General features: G+C 48.3%; 1 pseudogene; it reads left to right on the top strand.

Moving 5' to 3' along the window:
* The first annotated feature begins 20,663 nt into the window (after nt 1–20,663).
* On the top strand, nt 20,664–21,414 carry LOC119321738 (annotated as a pseudogene).
* Nucleotides 21,415–21,666: the final 252 nt, after the last annotated feature.

The raw sequence follows: 21,666 nt of genomic DNA on the forward strand, positions 1-21,666 counted from the left end.
TGGTGCAATCGATGTTTCCCTCAAACGTGGATAGCTAATCCATGCCTAGTATCACATCCAATCCTTGTGACTCCAGAACAATCAAGTCAGTGAGGAAAACATGTCTACCTATGGTTACTGGCAACTGATAGCATCCCCTACTAGCCATATACTCCGCTCCTGGGGAACTTACTAACAGACGTGACTTAAGGGCTACTGTTGGCAACTTATACTTATCCACAAATCCCCTTGATATGAATGAATGCGATGTGATGTCTACTACATAACCTTCTTCTTGTAGACGTTGTTGGGCCTCCAAGTGCAGAGGTTTGTAGGACAGTAGCAAATTTCCCTCAAGTGGATGACCTAAGGTTTATCAATCCGTGGGAGGCGTAGGATGAAGATGGTCTCTCTCAAACAACCCTGCAACCAAATAACAAAGTGTCTCTTGTGTCCCCAACACACCCAATACAATGGTAAATTGTATAGGTGCACTAGTTCGGTGAAGAGATAGTGATACAAGTGCAATATGGATGGTAGATATAGGTTTTTGTAATCTGAAAATATAAAAACAGCAAGGTAACTAATGATAAAAGTGAGCACAAACGATATTGCAATGGTAGGTGTAGGACCTTGAAGTATGTCTAGAGGGGGGTGATTAGACTACTTGACCAATTAAAAACTTAACCTTTTCCCAATTTTAGAGTTTGGCAGATTTTAGCTATCTTAGGACAAGTCAAGCAATCGTCACACTATTCAAGCAAGCATGCAAAGAGTATATAGGCAGCGGAAATTAAAGCATGCAACTTGCAAGAAAGTAAAGGGAAGGGTTTGGAGGATTCAAACGCAATTGGAGACACGGATGTTTTTGGCGTGGTTCCGATAGGTGGTGCTATCGTACATCCACGTTGATGGAGACTTCAACCCATGAAGGGTAACGGTTGCGCGAGTCCACGGAGGGCTCCACCCACGAAGGGTCCACGAAGAAGCAACCTTGTCTATCCCACCATGGCCGTCGCCCACGAAGGACTTGCCTCACTAGCAGTAGATCTTCACGAAGTAGGCGATCTCCTTGCCCTTACAAACTCCTTGGTTCAACTCCACAATCTTGTCGGAGGCTCCCAAGTGACACCTAGCCAATCTAGGAGACACCACTCTCCAAGAAGTAACAAATGGTGCGTTGATGATGAACTCCTTACTCTTGTGCTTCAAATGATAGTCTCCCCAACACTCAACTCTCTCTCATAGGTTTTGGATCTGGTGGAAAGAACAATTGAGTGGAAAGCAACTTGGGGAAGGCTAGAGATCAAGATTCATATGGTAGGAATGGAATATCTTGGCCTCAACACATGAGTAGGTGGTTCTCTCTCAGAAATGGTAAGTTGGAAGTGTAGGTTTGTTCTGATGGCTCTCTCCACGAATGAAGAGGAGGTGGAGGGCTATATATAGCCTCCACACAAAATCTAACCGTTACACACAATTTACCAAACTCGGTGGGACCGATTCAACAGACTCGGTCGAACCGATTTAGTAAACCTAGTGACCGTTAGTGAATTTTGGTGGGACTGACATGCAACTCGGTGAGACTGATTCGGTTAGGGTTAGGGCATAATGTAATCTCGGTAAGACCGATTACACAAACTCGGTGAGACCGATTTTGGTAATAAGCTTTCTAGAGAGTTGGTCAGGTAAACTCGGTGGGACCGATTTGCTCTTTTCGGTGGGACCGAAATGTTACAAAAGGGAAACAGAGAGTTTACATTGCAATCTCGGTGGTACCGATCGCTCACTTCAGTTAGACCGAAACGTTACGAAGGAAACAGAGAGATTACAATCCCATCTCGGTGAGACCGAGATCCCTATTGGTAAGACCGATTTGCTTAGGGTTTGTGGTAGTGGCTATGACTTTTGGAATCGGTGGCGCCGGATAGGAAGAATCGGTGTGACCGATTTTGGCTTTGGGTTTAGGTCATTTGTGGATGTGGGAAAGTAGCTGAGGGTTTTGGAGCATATCACTAAGCGCATGAAGCAAGAGGCTCATTAAGCAACACCTCATCCCTCCTTGATAGTATTGGCTTTTCCTATAGACTCAATGTGATCTTGGATCACTAAAATATAAAATGAAGAGTCTTGAGCTTTTGAGCTTGATCCAATCCTTTGTCCTTAGTATTTTGAGGGATCCACTTTCATCATCCATGCCATGCCATTCATTGAGCTTTCCTGAAATAATAGTCTTGGAATAGCATTAGCTCAATGAGCTATATGTTGTTATGAATTACCAAAACCACCTAGGGGTAGTTGCAGTTTCAGTCTCCCCCTTTTTGGTAATTGATGACAACATATAGATCAAAGCTTTGACAAATGATAATAAGATTGAATAACATCGTCGCTTTGAGAAGTATGTGATAAGCAAGAGCTCCCCCTAAATTTGTGCATAGTTTAAGGTTTGCTTTGGACTGCAAATGCACAATGAATTAGGCTCATGGGTTACTCTTCCATGTCACATACATCTTGGTGGAGCGCTCAAAATAATAAAGATTGAATACATGCACTCATCACCAAGCAAAGTGAATGATCACATAGGATAGATAAGATAATATCATCAAACATGCATAAGTGTAGCTTATGATCAAACACATGATCATCAATGTCTCACAAGCATAGTATCTCAAGCAATCAAAAGCAAACAAGTTTAACCACCAAATAAAGCAAGAGAGAACAAACGCAACACTCTCTCTCTCTCTCTCTCTTGAAGCCTATGATCTATACATTTTTCTCCCCCTTTGGCAACAAGTTACCAAAAAGTTCATAGAAAATGCATAGTGCTAGATCGACTCTTAGGCTTGATCTTCTGGTGGTGGTGTCCGGATAACTCCAAGAATGAAGGCTTCAGTTGAAGTAGAGGGTGCTGGAGTTGATGCTGGAGCTGGTTGCACTGGAGCAGTAGGGGCTGTAGCTGGTGCAGAAGATGTTGCTCTAGTGTCTGTCACATGCACTGCAACTGACCTCTGGGCTCTGGGCACTCTGGCAAACACATTTGTGGTAGTCTTTCCCTGCCTCTCCTGCATGTCATCTTGCAGCTGCTCCACAACTGACTGAATCTCAGTTACTTTGACATCTAGGTCATGGAATTTGAGTTCCATGATTCTTTCCAGGCTCTCCTGATTCTGAGTGAGGGTGGCCAGTCCCTTCTCAATCCTCAGTGTTACTGCTATTAAGTAACCAAGCTGCTCCTGCTTGTTCTTCAAGAAATACTCAGATGCCTCCTCTTGAGTTGGCATCTTGGCAGCCTTCTCCTTCCTTGCCTTCTCCTTCTTCTCTTGAGCTTGAACTGATGATGGATCATTCTCATTCATGACAACCTCATTGTCCTCAAAGTCTGGATAAAGTGGAAAATGTTCCTTATCCAATTGATATTTCCCTGTGCCAATCTTTGAGTTAATCAACTCCTGAATCTGAGGGGCATATCCACAGCTCCTCTTCTGATCTGCTGCAGTCCTCTTAATGGTTTCAATCATAAGGCTCATGACTTTGAACTTCTGTGGCACATCAAACACATGCAACATGTTGATGGCATGCCCTCTGATCATGTTATGGTCACCAGACTTAGGCAACAGAGTATGCCTTAGGATCCAATTGATAGTTGGCAGCCCTAACAGCAGGAAGTGGACTGATCCAAACTTGTGTGTCTCAACAGCTTTGTCTGGGATCTCCTTGTACATGTGTGCCATGGAATTGTGGTCCATCTTCTTCTTGGCATAAATGTCCAGGTCATCCTCATTTTCCTTTGGGCATTTATCAGACTTGCCCATTCTTCAACAGTTGACTGGTACCTTGTACCTTCAGACATCCATACTATCCTTTCATCTGGATAGAAGTGTGCTGTGGAGTAGAATTGCATGATAAGTTCATCATTCTAGTTGGCGAGGTTTTGCCCAACAAAATCAGCAACTCCACAAGCAATAAAGCTGTCTTGCACTCCAGGATAGTGCTCTTCATTGTCCTTGATGTAGGTCCAGCCGACCCACCTCATATCACATACTATGGGCTTCTTATCCAACAAAATTGTCTCATAGAAGTCCTGTTGTTCCTTTGTATGGAACCTGTAGTCAACAGTAGTTCTTCTCGTTGAGGCATATGGATCTTCCATCCTTCATATCCTCAACCCTGAGTCCTTCCTGATCCTCATGTCCTCAGCCACAGGATGGGCATCATTGTGGTCTGGTATCTTGGGCTTGAGCTTCCTTAGGACCTGTCCTTCTTCATCTTCTTCATCAGCAACATTTGGCACTAGGGCCTTGTTCTTCTCAGCAGCTGGAATACTCCTAGTATTCCTCTTTGGTACAAGCTTGGCCTTGGAGGCAGCTTTGGGTGCTTCCTTGGGCTTAGATGTTGCAGCCCCTGATTTAATAGCATCACCCATAAGCTTTGGTGCCTTGGGTGCTGGTGCACCAACCTCTTCTTCTTCTTCAGAATCTCTTCTCATAGAGGGCTTTCCAAGAACCTGGGCAGTTGTTGTTCTTGCTCTTTTGTTCTTCTTGTCTTGAGCACCTTCATCCTCTAATTCAATGCTAAACTTCATTGTTTCTCCAGTAGGAACTTTCTTGGGTTTGGAAGATGTGACTTTCTTTTCATGTGCCTCTTTGGGTTCAGTCTGTTCTGGCACTTGAGTGGACCTTCTGGCCTTGGGCATTGGTGTCCTCTTGGCAGGAACTTACTTTTTCAGTCCAGGCTTTGTGCTATGTGCTGAGCCATATTCCTTCTTGAGCACTACTTTCTTGAAAGTAGCCTCATCTTCTTCAGCTTTATAGTCCTCATCCTCTGAGTCTGAGGTTCTCTTCCTCCTTTGCCTGGTAGCAGCCTTAGGTAGGTTGCTAGGAGTGCTTATGCTCCCTTCATCTATAGATCTTGAGGGACTAGTGCCCTTGCTCATGTCAATCTGCTCTTCTGACCTGTTCTGGCTGTCACTCTGGTCTGACATGCTGCAAATACTGACTGCTGACCCTGTGAAGAGTTATAGATGAGATAGAGTGGATGAGCATCAAAAAATGCAGAGATTTTTGCAAAAGAATGATTCAAAAATTCAGTTTTAGTTTTCCACAGAAAGCATCTCGGATCAACCGATTTTCAAACTCGGTGATACCGAAGTAGTTTTGGAGCCTAAACTGATGATCTCGGTTGGACCGAGTCACAGTTTGGTGGCACCGAGACTGCTAGGGTTTCACAAAGTCCTAAAATCGGTCGCACCGATTAGCAATTCTCGGTCAGACCGAGAGTTACTAGTGCAATGGCATAAGCCAAATCGATGGGACTGAGTTTTTCAACTCGGTGGGTCCGAGATGGTTTCGGCGGAAACCTAACCCTAAAATTTCGAATCTAATCTACTCTACGGATTTCATTGAGTGGATAGGAGTGTTTCAATCGTGGCAAGAATCTATAAGAACACAATGTGCTAGGAATCGGACGAGGATAGCACAGTGATCGAGTCCATACCCTAGCTTGGCGATGAACTCGCTACGGCGGCAACGGCAGGGGCGAAAAACATTGACGACGGCGGAGACCAGCTACTGGAGGCGGCTGGCGACGAGGAGACGATCCGGAGACCTTCGATGGCAGAGCGAGCTATTGCGCGGGCGAAGGGGTTCGGAGGAATTTCCAAATTTTTGCCCGTGACTATATATAGCCCGACCCTGTCAGTGTGACCGAGTGGAACAACTCGGTGGCACCGAGATGCATAACTGTGTACAGTTACAGCAAATCGGTGTGACCGAAAAGTTCAAATCGGTTGCACCGAGATTGAAAACTTAGATCAACTTAATGATCTTGGTAGGACCGAAATGGTGGAATCGGTCAGACCGAGAGTCACAAAGAAGTTTTGGAAGTTTAAGTCTATGACGAATCGAGGACTCCGAGTGCTCCTCACACAGAGTGGTTCGAATCTGACTTGATCAAATTTTTTGATGTAGCATGAATAGAGTTTGAGACGAGAAAAGCATAGATAGCTAGAGAAAGTTCTTAGGCATTCTTGTCCATCCACTTGGCAAAGAGAAAAGAAGCCAATCAATGAAAACAACAAGTGGATGTCCTTGAATGAGTAAAATATGCACCAACATGCTCACACAATAAGATGGCAAATGAAATATGTGGCAAAGCATGCACAACCAATTCTAGCATCTATCAAACAATTGGCGATGACTAGGTCATCTATATATGAGTATATTGACTTAGGAGTCAAATGAAAACATTTGATCATAGGTCATACTCATCGTTTAAGCTCAAGTGGGGTTACCACTTTTACATAATGCATTGATATGTTCACACCATTAGAGTTGCTTTGACTCAATTCTTAGAGTTAACCTCCCCCTAGATGTGAGATTCCCCCTTAGAGGGATGAACTAACCTTCGGTTTTGTCGATGATGACTTCATGTAGGTGTTGAAGATGTGGATGCTCAATGTTGATGTAGATCATTTGGAGCAATCCTTTGGAGTGAGTTGCACTTTCAACTTACCTACATGGATTAGTCCCACAAGGAACAAACAAGAATATCCATAGACATAGAGTGAAGCACACACAAAATGATGTCCATGAAATCATTAGGTTACCTTGTCCCTTGCCTTACCAACATGAGGTTTTGTGACTCCTTGAACTAGTGCAAGATGTGGAAGTTGATTGCACTTGTTCTTGCCATAATGATATGAGTGAAGAATGTTGGCGGAGTCACCCTCAAGAACTCTCTAGTTCTTCTTCTTCGGAATCCACATCATCTTGATGGGAATCCTTGGAGTTGTAGTTGTACTTGATGAAGTAGAACTTGACGTAGTCTTGGGAACCCACTTGAACGAGGCTTTAGATGCTTCTTCAAATGCATCAATCTCTTCTTGAAGCTTGTCCTTGCCTTTGTTCTTGTGGTCTTGTGGTGGAAGATCATCTTGTACTTGTGTTCCCTTGAAGGAAGTAGGATCATACTTCTCTTGTTGAGGAACAAACTTCGTCTTGGGGTATTGGTCTTCTTCCCACTCAACTCCATTGGCATTGAACTTTCGTTCAAAACCAACACCTTGATTCTTCCGGTGTCTTCCTTTCTTGCATACAATTTCCTCGAATTGCTTACTCCCGGCAAGGCTCTTGTAAACACCTTTATCTATAATTCCCTTCAATAAGCTATTTTCTTGCTCAAGTGTAACTTGGCTAAGAGAATCATTAGTGAATCAAGAGAACTACTAGGAGCAACAATATTGGATTTGACATTGTTATTATTACTACTAGAGGAAGTATCTTTCTTGTACTTGTTACTAGACTTGACTTGAGGCATGTAAGTAGATAAGAGTAAACGCTTGGCAATGTAAGAAGAACTTTTCTTACGGAGATCATCATTGATTGCCTTTAAGAACTCATGCTCTTGCTCAAGATTAAGCTTTTCAAAGCGTAACTTCTCATGAGCCCTTAAAAGTTCTCGATGATCTTCGAAGATAGTTTCATGAGCCAACTTAAGAGTGTTTAGTTCTTTGGTTAGAAGCTCAATCTTCTACTTATCATTGTCATTCGTTTTATCTTGATTAGCATGATTAATTGATCTTTCATCATAGTATTCATCACTAGAGTTGTCAACAAGTAAATCATCATCCACAAGCAAGTCATCTTCATCACTATTGAAATCAACATACTCAGGATGTGTTACCTTTGGACCTTTGGCCATGAAGCATCTTCCAATTCCTTCATTTGGTGAATCAAATATGTCATAGGAGTTGGTTGACACAAGTGCTAGACCGGCAACACCTTCATCTTGAGTATATTCGGAGTCAGAGTGATAGCTTCTCTCGGAGTGATTGTCGGAGTCGGAGCCGGATACCCATTCACCAACATGAGCTTGATGTCTTCTTTTTGTGTAGCTCCTTGATGACTTGTCCTTCCTCTATGAATCCTTGCTTCTCCGTGAGGGTCTTCATTCATAACAATCATCTCTACTCCTTCTCTCTCTTGGCGGTGATTCTTCTCTTTTGCTCCTTCTTCTTGGAGAATCTTCTCTTCTTTTGTAGGGTGCCGTACACTCATTGGAATAGTGTCCGGGTCTCCCACAATTGTAGCAATTACGCTCTCGACTAGAAGATCTTTTGTCATTGTAAGACCTTGACTTGGAGCTTCTTTCTTTGCTTCTACTCTTGTAGAATTTGTTGAAGTTCTTCACCATTAAGCTCAATTCTTCATTGAAGGTTTTTTTCTCACTTGATGATGTGGGGGCTTCACTTGAGGCTTTGTAAGCACCACTTGACTTGTTATGAAGTTACTCCTTATCCTTGAGTGACATCTCATGAGCAACAATTCTTCCAATGACTTCCTTTGGCTTGAGATCTTTGTAGTTTGGCATCATCTGGATCAATGTGCACACGATATCATACTTTCCATCCAACGCTCTTAGGATCTTCTTGAGGATGAATTTGTCGGTCATCTCTTCACTCCCTAAGCCGGCAATCTCATTTGCGATAAGAGCAAGCCTAGAGTACATTTCAGCGATACCTTCACCATCCTTCATTTTGAACTTGTCAAGCTGACTTTGGAGCACATCCAACTTGCATTCCTTGACGGATTCGGTACCTTCATGCATATCAATCAAAGTATCCCAAATTTCCTTTGCATTCACAAGACGGTTGATTTTGTTGAATTCTTCGGGGCACAATCTGTTGAAGATGATACCACAATCTTGAGCGTTGTATTGCAGCATCTTCAATTCTTCTGCATTAGCTTCACGGTCCGGTTCTCTCCCATCAAAGAATTCACCTTGCAAGCCAATACAAATAATTGCCCAAACGGCGGGGTTATGTCCGAGAATATGCATTTTCATCTTATGCTTCCAACTAGCAAAATTAGTACCATCAAAGTAAGGACCTCTACGGTGATAATTTCCCTCGCTAGACGCCATACTCTCCTAGGTTGTGAAACCAAGGCTATGACCACCAAAAGCTATGGAAATCAAAGCAAATGGAGACCAAAGCTCTGATACCACTTGTAGGACCTTGAAGTATGTCTAGAGGGGGGTGATTAGACTACTTGACCAATTAAAAACTTAACCTTTTCCCAATTTTAGAGTTTGGTAGATTTTAGCTATTTTAGGACAAGTCAAGCAATCATCACACTATTCAAGCAAGCATGCAAAGAGTATATAGGCAGCAGAAATTAAAGCATGCAACTTGCAAGAAAGTAAAGGGAAGGGTTTGGAGGATTCAAACGCAATTGGAGACACAGATGTTTTTGGCGTGGTTCCGATAGGTGGTGCTATCGTACATCCATGTTGATGGAGACTTCAACCCACGAAGGGTAATGGTTGCGCGAGTCCTCGGAGGGCTCCACCCACGAAGGGTCCACGAAGAAGCAACCTTGTCTATCCCACCATGGCCGTCGCCCACGAAGGACTTGCCTCACTAGCGGTAGATCTTCACGAAGTAGGCGATCTCCTTGCCCTTACAAACTCCTTGGTTCAACTCCACAATCTTGTCGGAGGCTCCCAAGTGACACCTAGCCAATCTAGGAGACACCACTCTCTAAGAAGTAACAAATGGTGCGTTGATGATGAACTCCTTGCTCTTGTGCTTCAAATGATAGTCTCCCCAACACTCAGCTGTCTATCATAGGTTTTGGATCTGGTGGAAAGAAGATTTCAGTGGAAAGCAACTTGGGGAAGGCTAGAGATCAAGATTCATATGGTAGGAATGGAATATCTTGGCCTCAACACATGAGTAGGTGGTTCTCTCTCAGAAATGGTAAGTTGGAAGTGTAGGTTTGTTCTGATGGCTCTCTCCACGAATGAAGAGGAGGTGGAGGGGTATATATAGCCTCCACACAAAATCTAACCGTTACACACAATTTACCAAACTCGGTGGGACCGATTCAACAGACTCGGTCGGACCGATTTAGTAAACCTAGTGACCGTTAGTGATTTTCAGTGGGACTGACATGCAACTCGGTGAGACCGATTCGGTTAGGGTTAGGGCATAACTTAATCTCAGTAAGACCGATTACACAAACTCGGTGAGACCGATTTTGGTAATAAGCTTTCCAGAGAGTTGGTCGGGTAAACTAGGTGGGACCGATTTGCTCTTTTCGGTGAGACCGAAATGTTACAAAAGGGAAACAGAGAGTTTACATTGCAATCTCGGTGGGACCGATCGCTCACTTCGGTTAGACCGAAACGTTACGAAGGGAAACAGAGAGATTACAATCGCATCTCGGTGAGACCGAGATCCTTATCGGTAAGACCGATTTGCTTAGGGTTTGTGGCAGTGGCTATGACTTTTGGAATCGGTGGCGCCGGATAGGAAGAATCGGTGTGACCGATTTTGGCTTTGGGTTTAGGTCATTTGTGGATGTGGGAAAGTAGCTGAGGGTTTTGGAGCATATCACTAAGCACATGAAGCAAGAGGCTCATTAAGCAACACCTCGTCCCTCCTTGATAGTATTGGCTTTTCCTATAGACTCAATGTGATCTTGGATCACTAAAATATAAAATGAAGAGTCTTGAGCTTTTGAGCTTGAGCTAATCCTTTGTCCTTAGTATTTTGAGGGATCCACTTTCATCATCCATGCCATGCCATTCATTGAGCTTTCCTGAAATAATAGTCTTGGAATAGCATTAGCTCAATGAGCTATATGTTGTTATGAATTAACAAAACCACCTAGGGATAGTTGCACTTTCAGTAGGAAACAAGGCCTAAGGTTCATACTTTCACTAGTGCAAGTTCTCTCAACAATAATAACATAATTGGATCATATAACTATCCCTCAACATGCAACAAAGAGTCACTCCAAAGCCACTAATAGCGGAGAACAAACGAAGAGATTATAGTAGGGTACGAAACCACCTCAAAGTTATTCTTCCAGATCGATCTATTCAAGAGTTCGTACTAGAATAACACCTTAAGACACAAATCAACCAAAACCCTAATGTCACATAGATACTCCATTGTCACCTCAAGTATCTGTGGGCATGATTATACGATATGCATCACACAATCTCAGATTCATCTATTCAACCAACACAAAGTACTTCAAAGAGTGCCCCAAAGTTTCTACCGGAGAGTCAAGACGAAAATGTGTGCCAACCCCTATGCATAGGTTCATGGGCGGAACCCGCAAGTTGATCACCAAAACATACATCAAGTGGATCACGTGAATATCCCATTATCACCACAGATAAGCACGGCAAGACATACATCAAGTGTTCTCAAATCCTTAAAGACTCAATCCGACAAGATAACTTCACGAGGAAAACTCAATTCATCACAAGAGAGTAGAGGGGGAGAAACATCATAAGATCCAACTATAATAGCAAAGCTCGCGATACATCAAGATCATGCCATAGAGAGAACATGAGAGAGAGAGATCAAACACATAGCTACTGGTACATACCCTCAGCCCCGAGGGTGAACTACTCCCTCCTCGTCATGGAGAGCGCTGGGATGATGAAGATGGCCACCGGTGAGGGATTCCCTCTCCTGCAGGGTGCCGGAACGGGCTCCAGAGAGGTTTTTGGTGAATACAAAGGCTTGCGGCGGTGGAACTCCCGATCTATCTTCGTATTCAATGGTTTTAGGGTATATGGGAATATATAGGCGAAAGAAGTCGGTCGGGGGAGTCTCGAGGGGCCCACGAGACAGGGGGCGTGCCCAAGGGGGTGGGCATGCCCTCCTATCTCCTGGCCTCCTCGAAGCTTCCCTGGTTTGTACTCCAAGTCTCCCGGATCATGTTCCTTCCAAAAATCACGCTCCCGAAGGTTTCATTCCGTTTGGACTCCGTTTGATATTCCTTTTCTTCGAAATACTGAAAGAGGCAATAAAACAGCAATATGGGTTGGGCCTCCGGTTAGTAGGTTAGTCCCAAAAGTAATATAAAAGTGTATAATAAATCCCATAAACATTCAAAATAGATAATAAAATAGCATGAATGCTTCATAAATTATAGATATGTTGGAGACGTATCACGATGCACCAGTATCGAAAAGAACAAGTGCGGTAAATGCATTAATCAAAAAAACTTACTGACAACTGCGTCGGGTTGATCCTCAATCTCCTCCACACTGACGTGGTTCACCTGACCTTTGGTGAAGGGGTTGGGCTTCTTGGCAAAACCTCCATTGCCATTTCCATTATTGGCTTCAGGACACTCATTGGCATAATGCCCGGTCTTCTGGCACTTGAAACAAGTAATGTGGCTCAAATCCCTCTTGGCTGGTGTTGAGGTGTTGGAACGGTTATGACTGTTGCTTCCTCCATTCCCATTGCCGTTTTTGGGGCCACTGTGGTTGTGCAAACTTGCTCCATTGTGCGTGTGTCCTCCATGGTTATGGCCTCAATGGTTATGAGTATGTCCTCCCGAGTACAAGGTATAGCGAGGCTTCTGCTGAGCTCCAGAAGTATGCCTCCCCTGTCCATACTTCCTCTTGCGATTGTCAATCTGTTATTGCTTGCCTTCTATCATGAGGGCCCTGTCTACCAACTCCTGGTAGTTGTTGAACGTTGCCACCGTCAACTGCATACTCAGCTCATCATTGAGTCCCTCAAGAAACTTCTCCTGCTTGGCGACATCTGTGGCCATGTCATCCGGGGCATAGCGTGCTAACTTGCTAAACTCATCCACATACTGTCCCAATGTACGACCTCCTTGGCGCAAGTTGCAAAACTCGCGCTTCTTCATGCTCATAGCTCCTGCTGAAACATGGGCGGTGTGGAAAGCTTGCTGAAACTGATCCCATGTAACTGTATCAATGGGGTAAGTGGCGGTGAAATTCTCCCACCAAGATGTTGCGGGTCCATCAAGCTGATGTGCGGCAAAGCGCACTCTCTCCGCATCTGTGCATCCTGCAGTGGTCATCTCTCTTCCAATCTTGCGGAGCCAATCATCTGCAACAATCGGCTCGCTGCTACTAGAGTACACCGGCGGATTCAACCTCAGAAAACGGGCTAGGTTGTCAATAGGGGGTGGTGGCTGTGGGTTGTTGTTGTTGTTGTTGTTGTTGTTGTTCTTCTTCTTCTTCTTCTTCTTGTTGTTGTTTCTGTTTTTGTTGTTGTTGTTGTTGTTGCTTGGGTTCTAGTTCTGAACTAGCATCTGCATCAAGGCATTCTGATGCTGGATCAACTAAGTGTGCTCCGGTGGGAACGCAAATCAATTGTCACGTCTCGGAGGCATCTGATGGGTTAGAAGGGGCGAGAAAATAGAATAGAATGAGACAAACACAATCAATTCACTTCATTCAATAGCACACAAGTTTCACACAAACGATCTAAACTATGATTAAAAACTCGATCGGTGCTAACTACTTGGAAGAATACTATTGGTAACATGGTGGTCGTCTAGAAATTTTCATTAGAGGAAGACTCCATGATATCTGCTCCAGCTTCGTCAACGTAGTCGTCATCACTGTCGTTATTTGCATCACTATCCGTGTCGAAGTTGACCAAGATGATGTAGTCCTCTGAATGGATCTCCTTTGCTGGTTCTCGCTTGTGGTTGTCCACTAGTAGTCCTAGCTTCCTCTTCAGATCTTCATGCTTATCCAGTAGTACGGCAATTTCTTCCTCATATCCATCGCGTGTAAACTTGAGTTCCTCTTCTAGCTTGTTGTTCTTCTTCATCAGCTTCTTGATCTTCTTCATGTTGGAGCACAGTTGATTCTCTTGTCGGCGAATATTATCACCGATCTCCTGAATGTACGCTGCAATTGATCCATCCCTCCTGGTACGAATCATCTCCCATTCTTCATCTCGACAGCCACATATTTGGTAGATAGTGTTTTCCAGTTCCTTGTGATACACCTCACATATGCGTCCAAAAGTGATATGGGCTGTCATGCTCTTTCCTAAACTCCAGCTTGGTGCATCCAAGTAGAAATCAATAGGCTCGTTGTTGGCACGAAAGTCCTCCCAGGTACCCAGACTTTGATCTTCCAGCGCTCCTCTTTCGGTACAGTTGCAGAGAAAGTCCCAGTGAAGCTTGGTAGTCCAATGTTCAGGTACTTAGTGACTTCCTTCATGTGTCGTCCGAAAGGGGTGTCATCATTTGGCTAAGTGAACTTGTTCGTGGGGTCCGCCATCTATAGAGTAGAAATAGAGGAGAACTAGAAATGAGCAAACAAGAGAAATCTTGTGGCTTATTCTAGTGGTCGCGTCCCACAGTCCACGTGTGCTCTGATACCATCTTGTAGCGACCACGATCCCAATGGATCGAAGTCTCTGTGTTTCAGTGTCATCCCTGGATTAGTAATGCTGACATACACAGTACTCGAGGAATTATAACAGAGTTCAGTCACACACTTATTACATCGAGTCCTCATAAAGAGTATGATTACACAAAAATATCATGGCTGAAGGCTATCTAAACTAAATAACTGCAGAAGCTTCGAAGGTAAATGAGTCCATCAACTCCAATGATATAGCTGAGTGCAAGACAACGACCTATCGCACCTTATTTGTCGTCTGAGTAGTCTGCAACATGAGATGTTGCAGTCGTGTTGGTCAGCACATTGAATATGCTGGCAGAGTTACACTGTAAAGCAATGAAATGCAACAACTATATATACATGCAGTATTTGGCTGGTGGAGGCTGTAAGTTTATGATTTTGCATAAAGCTAGTTTTTTCCTATAACAAAGGAATAAATTTAGTTAAACTACTCCCAAGTTGTTCCAATATTTGAGAAGGTTGTGCCAACTCAAAAATCCCAATTAAACAAGTACCATTGTCGGAGTAATGGGCCACGGGTAGCCTCATCCGGGTCCCTGGATTTATCAAGACTTTGGGCCAGCTTCGCTTGCTGCGCCCCAAGCTGAAGCTCCGCCCTCTAGGGGCCAGCTAGCTCGACGGCCGGCCACCAGAGGGCCGCCAACCACCAGTAGACGGCATCGCAAGCGGCCGGCTCCTGCCAGCCGGCCTCTAGGGAAGACGACATCGAGCAGGCGGCCACCGCGCGCCCTCAGAGTTTGTGCCCCCATCAAGAGGACAAGATGGGGCGTGGCTACAGTGAAGCCCTCACCCCCGAATCTTGGGATTGGCATGGCCACAGTGTCCCGTACGGGCCGAGATCTCCGCACGGCGTGGCACTGTTGCCACTCTCCCTTGACGTCACTCTGGGCAGGTGGAGCCCTTCTCCCCATGACGGCATGTCGGTACGGCCCGCAGGCTGCGGGCCCTACCGGGCAGTGACATCCCAGAAGACGGCGCATGCCGAACCAATCGGACCAGGAGAGGGCTGGCCTCCAGCAGGCGGCCGTCCCCTCCCTCGAAGCCCGTGCACCATTAACCTGATGACACCAGGTATGGCTACAGTGATCTCCCACCAGGCGGCGGGACTGTAGCCACACTGAGATGACCAAGCCAGCGTAATTAGCAGCGCGACTACAGTGAGCAGCCACCAACCAGACCCACCAGCAGCGGAGGCGGCCTGTCGGCCCAAGTAGTCGGCGGAGAAGCCAGAGGCCGGAGACGCTGACAGCCGGGCCCAACAGCCGGCCCGATTACCATTGTACCCCTGGGGGGTAGGCCTATATAAACCCCCCAGGGCACCCATGCAAAGGGTTCCCACCCCATTAGACCTAGCCACATTCCTAGGGCAGGAGAGAACTAGCCTTGCCTTCTCCTACCTCTAGCATACAACTCAAGGAGCAACTCTGTATCACTTGTGCCTTTAGTGATCATGCGGAGACCCCGCGGAGCAGGACTAGGGGTGTTATCTCCTAGGAGAGCCCCGAACCTGGGTAAAGTACGCCGGCGTTCGTGTCTGCGCCTCATCCCGCTTCCGGGCACCGGGGACGTCCTACTCGCTCCCACCATGATAAGCCATCCTTTGGCATATGTCGCACCCAACCCCCGACATTTGGCGCCCACCGTGGGTCGAGGTGCACCATCTCCCGGAGATCTGCTCTGGACAGGAACCTTGTTCCTTCCTGGCGAGCGAAGCCAGCCCAGCACGACCGACGGTGTCAGCCTGGATGCCCTGCATGGCGTGGATATCGCCTGCGCAGCGAGCTGCCTCACTGACCTCGTTGGTGAGATTCACCTCTCCGACGAGCCGGCCTCCTATGCGGGCACCCGCTGCCCCGAGAGCCGCCTCGTCAGCCTCCTCGACCAGCTTCACGTCACCAGCGAGCCTGTTGTGGACTTGGAGTCTGTTGGCTCCACCAACCCGATGATCGTCGACACCGACACGGCGTCACTTGATGCATTCCCCACCTATGTGGTGATCTACGATGAGCCGCCTCCTCACGAGCACAGCGGCGGGAGCACCATTACGGAGGTGCTTGTCATCAACAGTGGTGAGCGCTCGGCTAGAGATGCTCGAGACCCACCCGATGCGGCGCTGCGAGACCTGATGGCGCCCATCCCAGAAGACGCGGATGCTGAGACGCTGGAGGCACGCCACGTCCAGTTCCTCGAGAACACTGGCCGACTAGCCACCATACGACGCCTCTCAGACGCCTATCGGCACGAGATGGACTAAGCCGTCGGCGGCACGCCGACTCCTGGGGGTCTAGCCGCATTGGCCCTATCCGGCAGCGTGGTGGGACCATCGCCAGCATGTTTGGGGTGGAACGCCCCATCTACGCCATGCTTGCAGAGAACATCCGGGCCGCCCAGGCGGTGACGGACGAACTGGACAAGTACGAGGGCGACAAGTGTCGCCAGATGACGGAGCGAGTCCAGCAGCTCCTAGATGCGGCTGTCGCGTTGCATGAAGTCGGCTGCCGCGCTGAAGAGCCCACACCGCGGAATGAAGAGCCGCCCCATCGCCAAGATCGCGGCGTGACATCCCGGACACCGACTGGTGGCGCCCGCGGAAGACGAGGCAACGAGCCGGCGGCTAGCCGAAGCCGGACTTGCCTTTCCATCGAGCGTGACGAAGACGGCTGCCGTCGAGCGGTGGAGCGCCAAGGGGATCATCCGCCTCCTCTGCCTCGCGGAACAAGACATCCCACTCCTCCGCCTGTCACGCACCCGACACTCGGCGACCGCCTTGTCCATTGAGAGGGAGTCGGAGAGAACGACACCCGCCATCGGATCAACCACCTCAACCAATCCCTGGCGCTAGAAGAAGAAGACGCGCTGGGCCCACCCTGTTTCGGCCCACGAATCTGGGATGAACCCTTTCCCAAAGGGTTCACCCTCCCGCGAGATACGCCCAAGTACACTAGCCCCATGAAGCCGGACGATTGGCTAGTCAACTACTCGACAGCCGTCAGCATAGCAAACGGCAACAAGCGTGTTGCCGTGAAGTACGTCCCACTCATGCTTCAAGGCACATCCCGAACATGGCTCAATAGCCTGAAGCCCCGCAGCATCAACAGTTGGGTTGATTTCACCGAGGCCTTCATCCGCAACTTCACCAGCACCTACAAGCGGCCTCCCAAGCCCCGACAGCTCTCCTTGTGCGTCCAAGGGCCCATAGAATCGACTCGCGACTACCTCACGCGCTGGGCTGAGCTGCGCAACTCCTGTGAGGGCATGCACGAGGTGCTGGCAATCGAGTACTTCACCGCCGGGTGCCGAGAGGGCACCCTCCTCAAGCATCAACTCCTCTGCGACGAGCCTGCCACGCTTGATGAGCTGCTGATCATCGCCGACAAGCACGCCACGGCCGACTCCTCCATGAAGGCGGAAATCCTAGTAGATGCATCCGGCAAGGTGGCTCCTCAGGCCCCTCGGACTCCAGCTGGTGAGACCAGTCGGCGACAGCAACCAAGTGACAACAAGTGGAAGGCCACTCAGCCGGCTTCCACCAGCCGGCAAGTGGCGACAATTAAGGATCAGCAGCCGGAAGGGCAGCCGGCACCCAAGCGGCAGATGGGCGGCAAGTCCAATTGGTTGCCCGCCTTCTCTTATGAGCAGACCTTAGATGCACCCTGCAAGTTCCATAGCGGCGCAAAGCCATCCAACCACACCACTCGGAAGTGTCATTGGCTCGCCAGAATCGCCAAGGGAGATGGACTCCTGCCTCCTCCGCCTGCCGGACTGCCGCCTCCTCAGCCCCAGTAGATGGCAGCCCGGCTAGTCGGCGCCATAAAAGACGACTACCCAGAGGAACACGAAGCTTATGTTGTGTTCACCAGCATGGCCGATGACAGACGCAGTAGACGGCAGCAACAACAAGAAGTGCAAGCGGTGGCCTCCAGCACTCCGGAATTCATGCATTGGTCTGAGAAGCCTATCAGTTGGAGCAGGGCCGACCACCCGGAAGTGATGCCTTCCCCAGGTTCATACGCCATGGTCCTAGAAGCTACCTTTGCAACAGAGAGGTGGGCAACGCGTTTCTCCAGAGTCTTGATAGATGGTGGCAGCAACATCAATATCCTGTAACGTGACACAATGGAGAAGCTGGGAATCAAGCAGAAGCAGCTCATCCCCAGTCGGACTGTATTCCATGGCATAGTCCCTGGCCTTTCCTACTCACCAATCGGCAAGACCCAGATTGATGTTCTCTTTGGAGACAAGAATTATTTCCGCCGTGAGCCAGTTTGGTTTGAAGTGGTGGACCTCGAAAGCCCCTACCATGCACTGCTTGGCCGACCAGCTCTGGCCAAGTTCATGGCAGTCCCCCACTATGCTTACCTCAAAATGAAGATGCCAAGTACCAAGGGGATCCTGGCCGTAGTCGGAGACTACAAGAAGTCGGTCGCTTGCGCCGCAGATAGCAGCCGGCTGGCCGAGTCCCTCGTGATTGCAGCTGAGAAGCGACTCCTTGACCGGGTGGTGGCGTTGGCAGGCAAGAAGCCGGAAATGTCACCCATCCCCAAGGAGTCGAAGGTTGAGGGATCGTTCAAGCCGGGCAATGAAACGAAGAAGATACCCTTGGACCCAGAGCACTCGGAGAGGCATGCTGTCATAGGTGCAAACCTTGACAGCAAATAGGAAGGCGAGCTCGTCGATTTCCTCCGTGAGAATTGGGACATCTTCGCATGGTCTCCCAAAGACATGCCGGGTGTTCCGACGGATTTCGCCGAGCACAAGTTACATGTCCGACCTGACGCCAAGCCAGTCAGGCAGCCCTTGCGCCACCTATCGGAAGAGAAGAGAAGAGTTGTCGGAGAAGAGATAGCCCGGCTTCTAGCAGCCGGATTCATCATGGAAGTGTTCTTTCCAGAGTGGATGGCAAACCCAGTCCTAGTATTGAAAAATAATAAGTAGTGGTGCATGTGCATTGACTATACTAGCCTCAACAAAGCCTGCCCCAAAGATCCTTTTGCTCTGCCAAGAATTGATCAAGTGATAGACTCCACAGCCGGATGCGAGCTGTTGAGTTTCTTGGATGCATACTCAGGGTACCATTAGATAAAGCTAAACCCGGCCAACAGGCTGAAGACTGCCTTCATCACGCCATTTGGAGCCTTCTGCTACCTGACCATGACGTTTGGCTTGCGAAACGCCGGCGCTACATTTCAACGTTGCATGCAGAAGTGTCTCCTCAAGCAACTTGGCAGAAATGCCCATATCTATGTGGATGATGTGGTGGTGAAAACGGAGAAGCATGGCATGCTACTAGAAGACCTCGAGGTAACTTTTGAGAACTTGCGCCGATTCCAGATCAAGCTCAACTCGGAGATATGTGTCTTTGGAGTACCAGCCAGCCAACTTCTCGGCTTTCTGGTTTCAGAGCACGGCATAGAGTGCAACCCGGTGAAGATCAAGGCCATTGAGAAGATGGAGGTGCCCACCCGACTGCTGGACATGCAGAAATTCACCGGCTGCCTGGCATCAGTTAGCCGTTTCATCAGTCGGCTGGGCGAGAAGGCTCTTCCTCTGTACCAGCTCATGAAGAAAACCAATTTTTTCGCATGCAACGACAAGGCGGACGAAGCCTTTCCCAGCTCAAGAAGATGTTGGCAACCCCGCCTATCCTGGCAGCTCCAACTGAGAAGGAGCCCATGCTCCTCTACATCGCTGCCACCAGTCGGGTTGTCAGCACAGTCATTGTGGTAGAGCGCAAGGAGGAGGGCAGAGCATTGCCGGTCCAGAGACCGGTATATTACTTGAGTGAAGTGTTGTCCACCTCCAAGCAAAACTACCCACATTATCAGAAGATGTGCTATGGTGTGGACTTTGCCGCCAAGAAGCTGAAGCCTTACTTTCAAGAGCACCCAATAACCGTCGTCTGCACGGCCTCGCTTGCTGAGATCATTGGAAGCCGGGATGCTTCTGGCCGAGTGGCCAAGTGGGCTATTGATCTGGCCCCTTACACCATCTACTACCAGCCTCGCACTACCATCAAGTCACAAGTGTTGGCCGACTTCCTCGTCGACTGGGCCGAGACCCAGTACCTACCGCCAGCACCAGACTCCACCCATTGGCGGATGCATTTCGATGGTTCAAAAATGCGCACCGGATTGGGAGCCGGCATCGTCCTCACCTCTCCCAAAGGTGACAAGCTCAAATATGTGCTGCAAGTCCATTTTGCCGCCTCCAACAACGTAGCAGAATATGAGGCACTCATACATGGACTCCGGCTTGCCAAGGAACTCGGCATTTGTCGGATCCTGTGCTATGGTGACTCCGACTTGGTGGTCCAGCAATCGTCAGGCGACTGGGATGCCAAGGACGCGAATATGGAAAGCTATCGCTTCCTCGTGCAGCAACTCAGTGGATACTTTGACGGGTGCGAGTTCCTTCACATGCCAAGAAATGATAATGAGTAAGCAGATGCCTTGGCACGGATTGGCTCCACCCGCCAGGCGATACCAGCCGGCGTCACCTTGCAACGCCTCCTCAAGCCGTTTTTCAAGCCATCTCCAGAGTCTGACTCCATCTTCGTGCCGGCCCCTCCTGAAGCAGTTGGATCCGACTTGAGGATACCAGAAGCTGGCACAGGGACTTCGGCAGGCGGCCCGGGGACTGCAGCCGTTGTACCCGACCCGGGAATTCCAGAGCCCAGCCCGGGGACTACAGCAGTCGGCCCGGGGACTTCTTCAAGACAGCAGGCGGCGGCCGACTCCAACCTGCCACCTCCCAGCCCAACCACCCTCGTACAAGTTGCTGTCGTAGTAGTCGGAGAGATAGCAGCACCATCATGGGCTCAACCCATCCTCAAATTCTTGGTAAACAAAGAGCTGCCAGCTAACGAGACCGTGGCCCGACAAGTGCAACGGCGGGCGGCGGCATACACCATAGTCAACAAAGAGCTGGTTCGGCGCAGTATCACTAGTGTGTACCAGCGTTGTGTGGAGCCGGACCAAGGCCAAGCAATCCTTAGAGATATTCACCAGGGTGAATTGGCCACCACGCGGCCTCAAGAGCACTTGTTGCAAAGCCTATCGCCATTGTTTCTTCTGGCCGACTGCTCTTGAAGAGGCCAAAGAGTTGGTCCAGAAGTGCCAAGGGTGCCAAAGATTCCGCTCCAAGCCTCATTTGCCAGCTTCTGCACTCAAGACTATTCCCATTGCTTGGCCCTTTGCTGTTTGGGGTTTAGATATGGTGGGGCCATTCAAGACAGTCCGTGGCGGCATGACTCATCTGCTTGTTGTTGTGGACAAGTTTACCAAGTGGATAGAGGCCAAGCCAATCAAGAAACTGAATGGGCCGACTGTCGTGACTTTCATCGCCGACATCACCACTCGGTACGGCATACCACGTAGCATCATCACCGACAATGGCACAAACTTTGTCAAAGGAGCCTTGGCTTGTTTCTGCGCGACGCAGGGCATCCGAATGGACTTA

Source organism: Triticum dicoccoides, chromosome 6B, assembly GCF_002162155.2.
Source record: "Triticum dicoccoides isolate Atlit2015 ecotype Zavitan chromosome 6B, WEW_v2.0, whole genome shotgun sequence".
Taxonomy (NCBI): Eukaryota; Viridiplantae; Streptophyta; class Magnoliopsida; order Poales; family Poaceae; genus Triticum; species Triticum dicoccoides.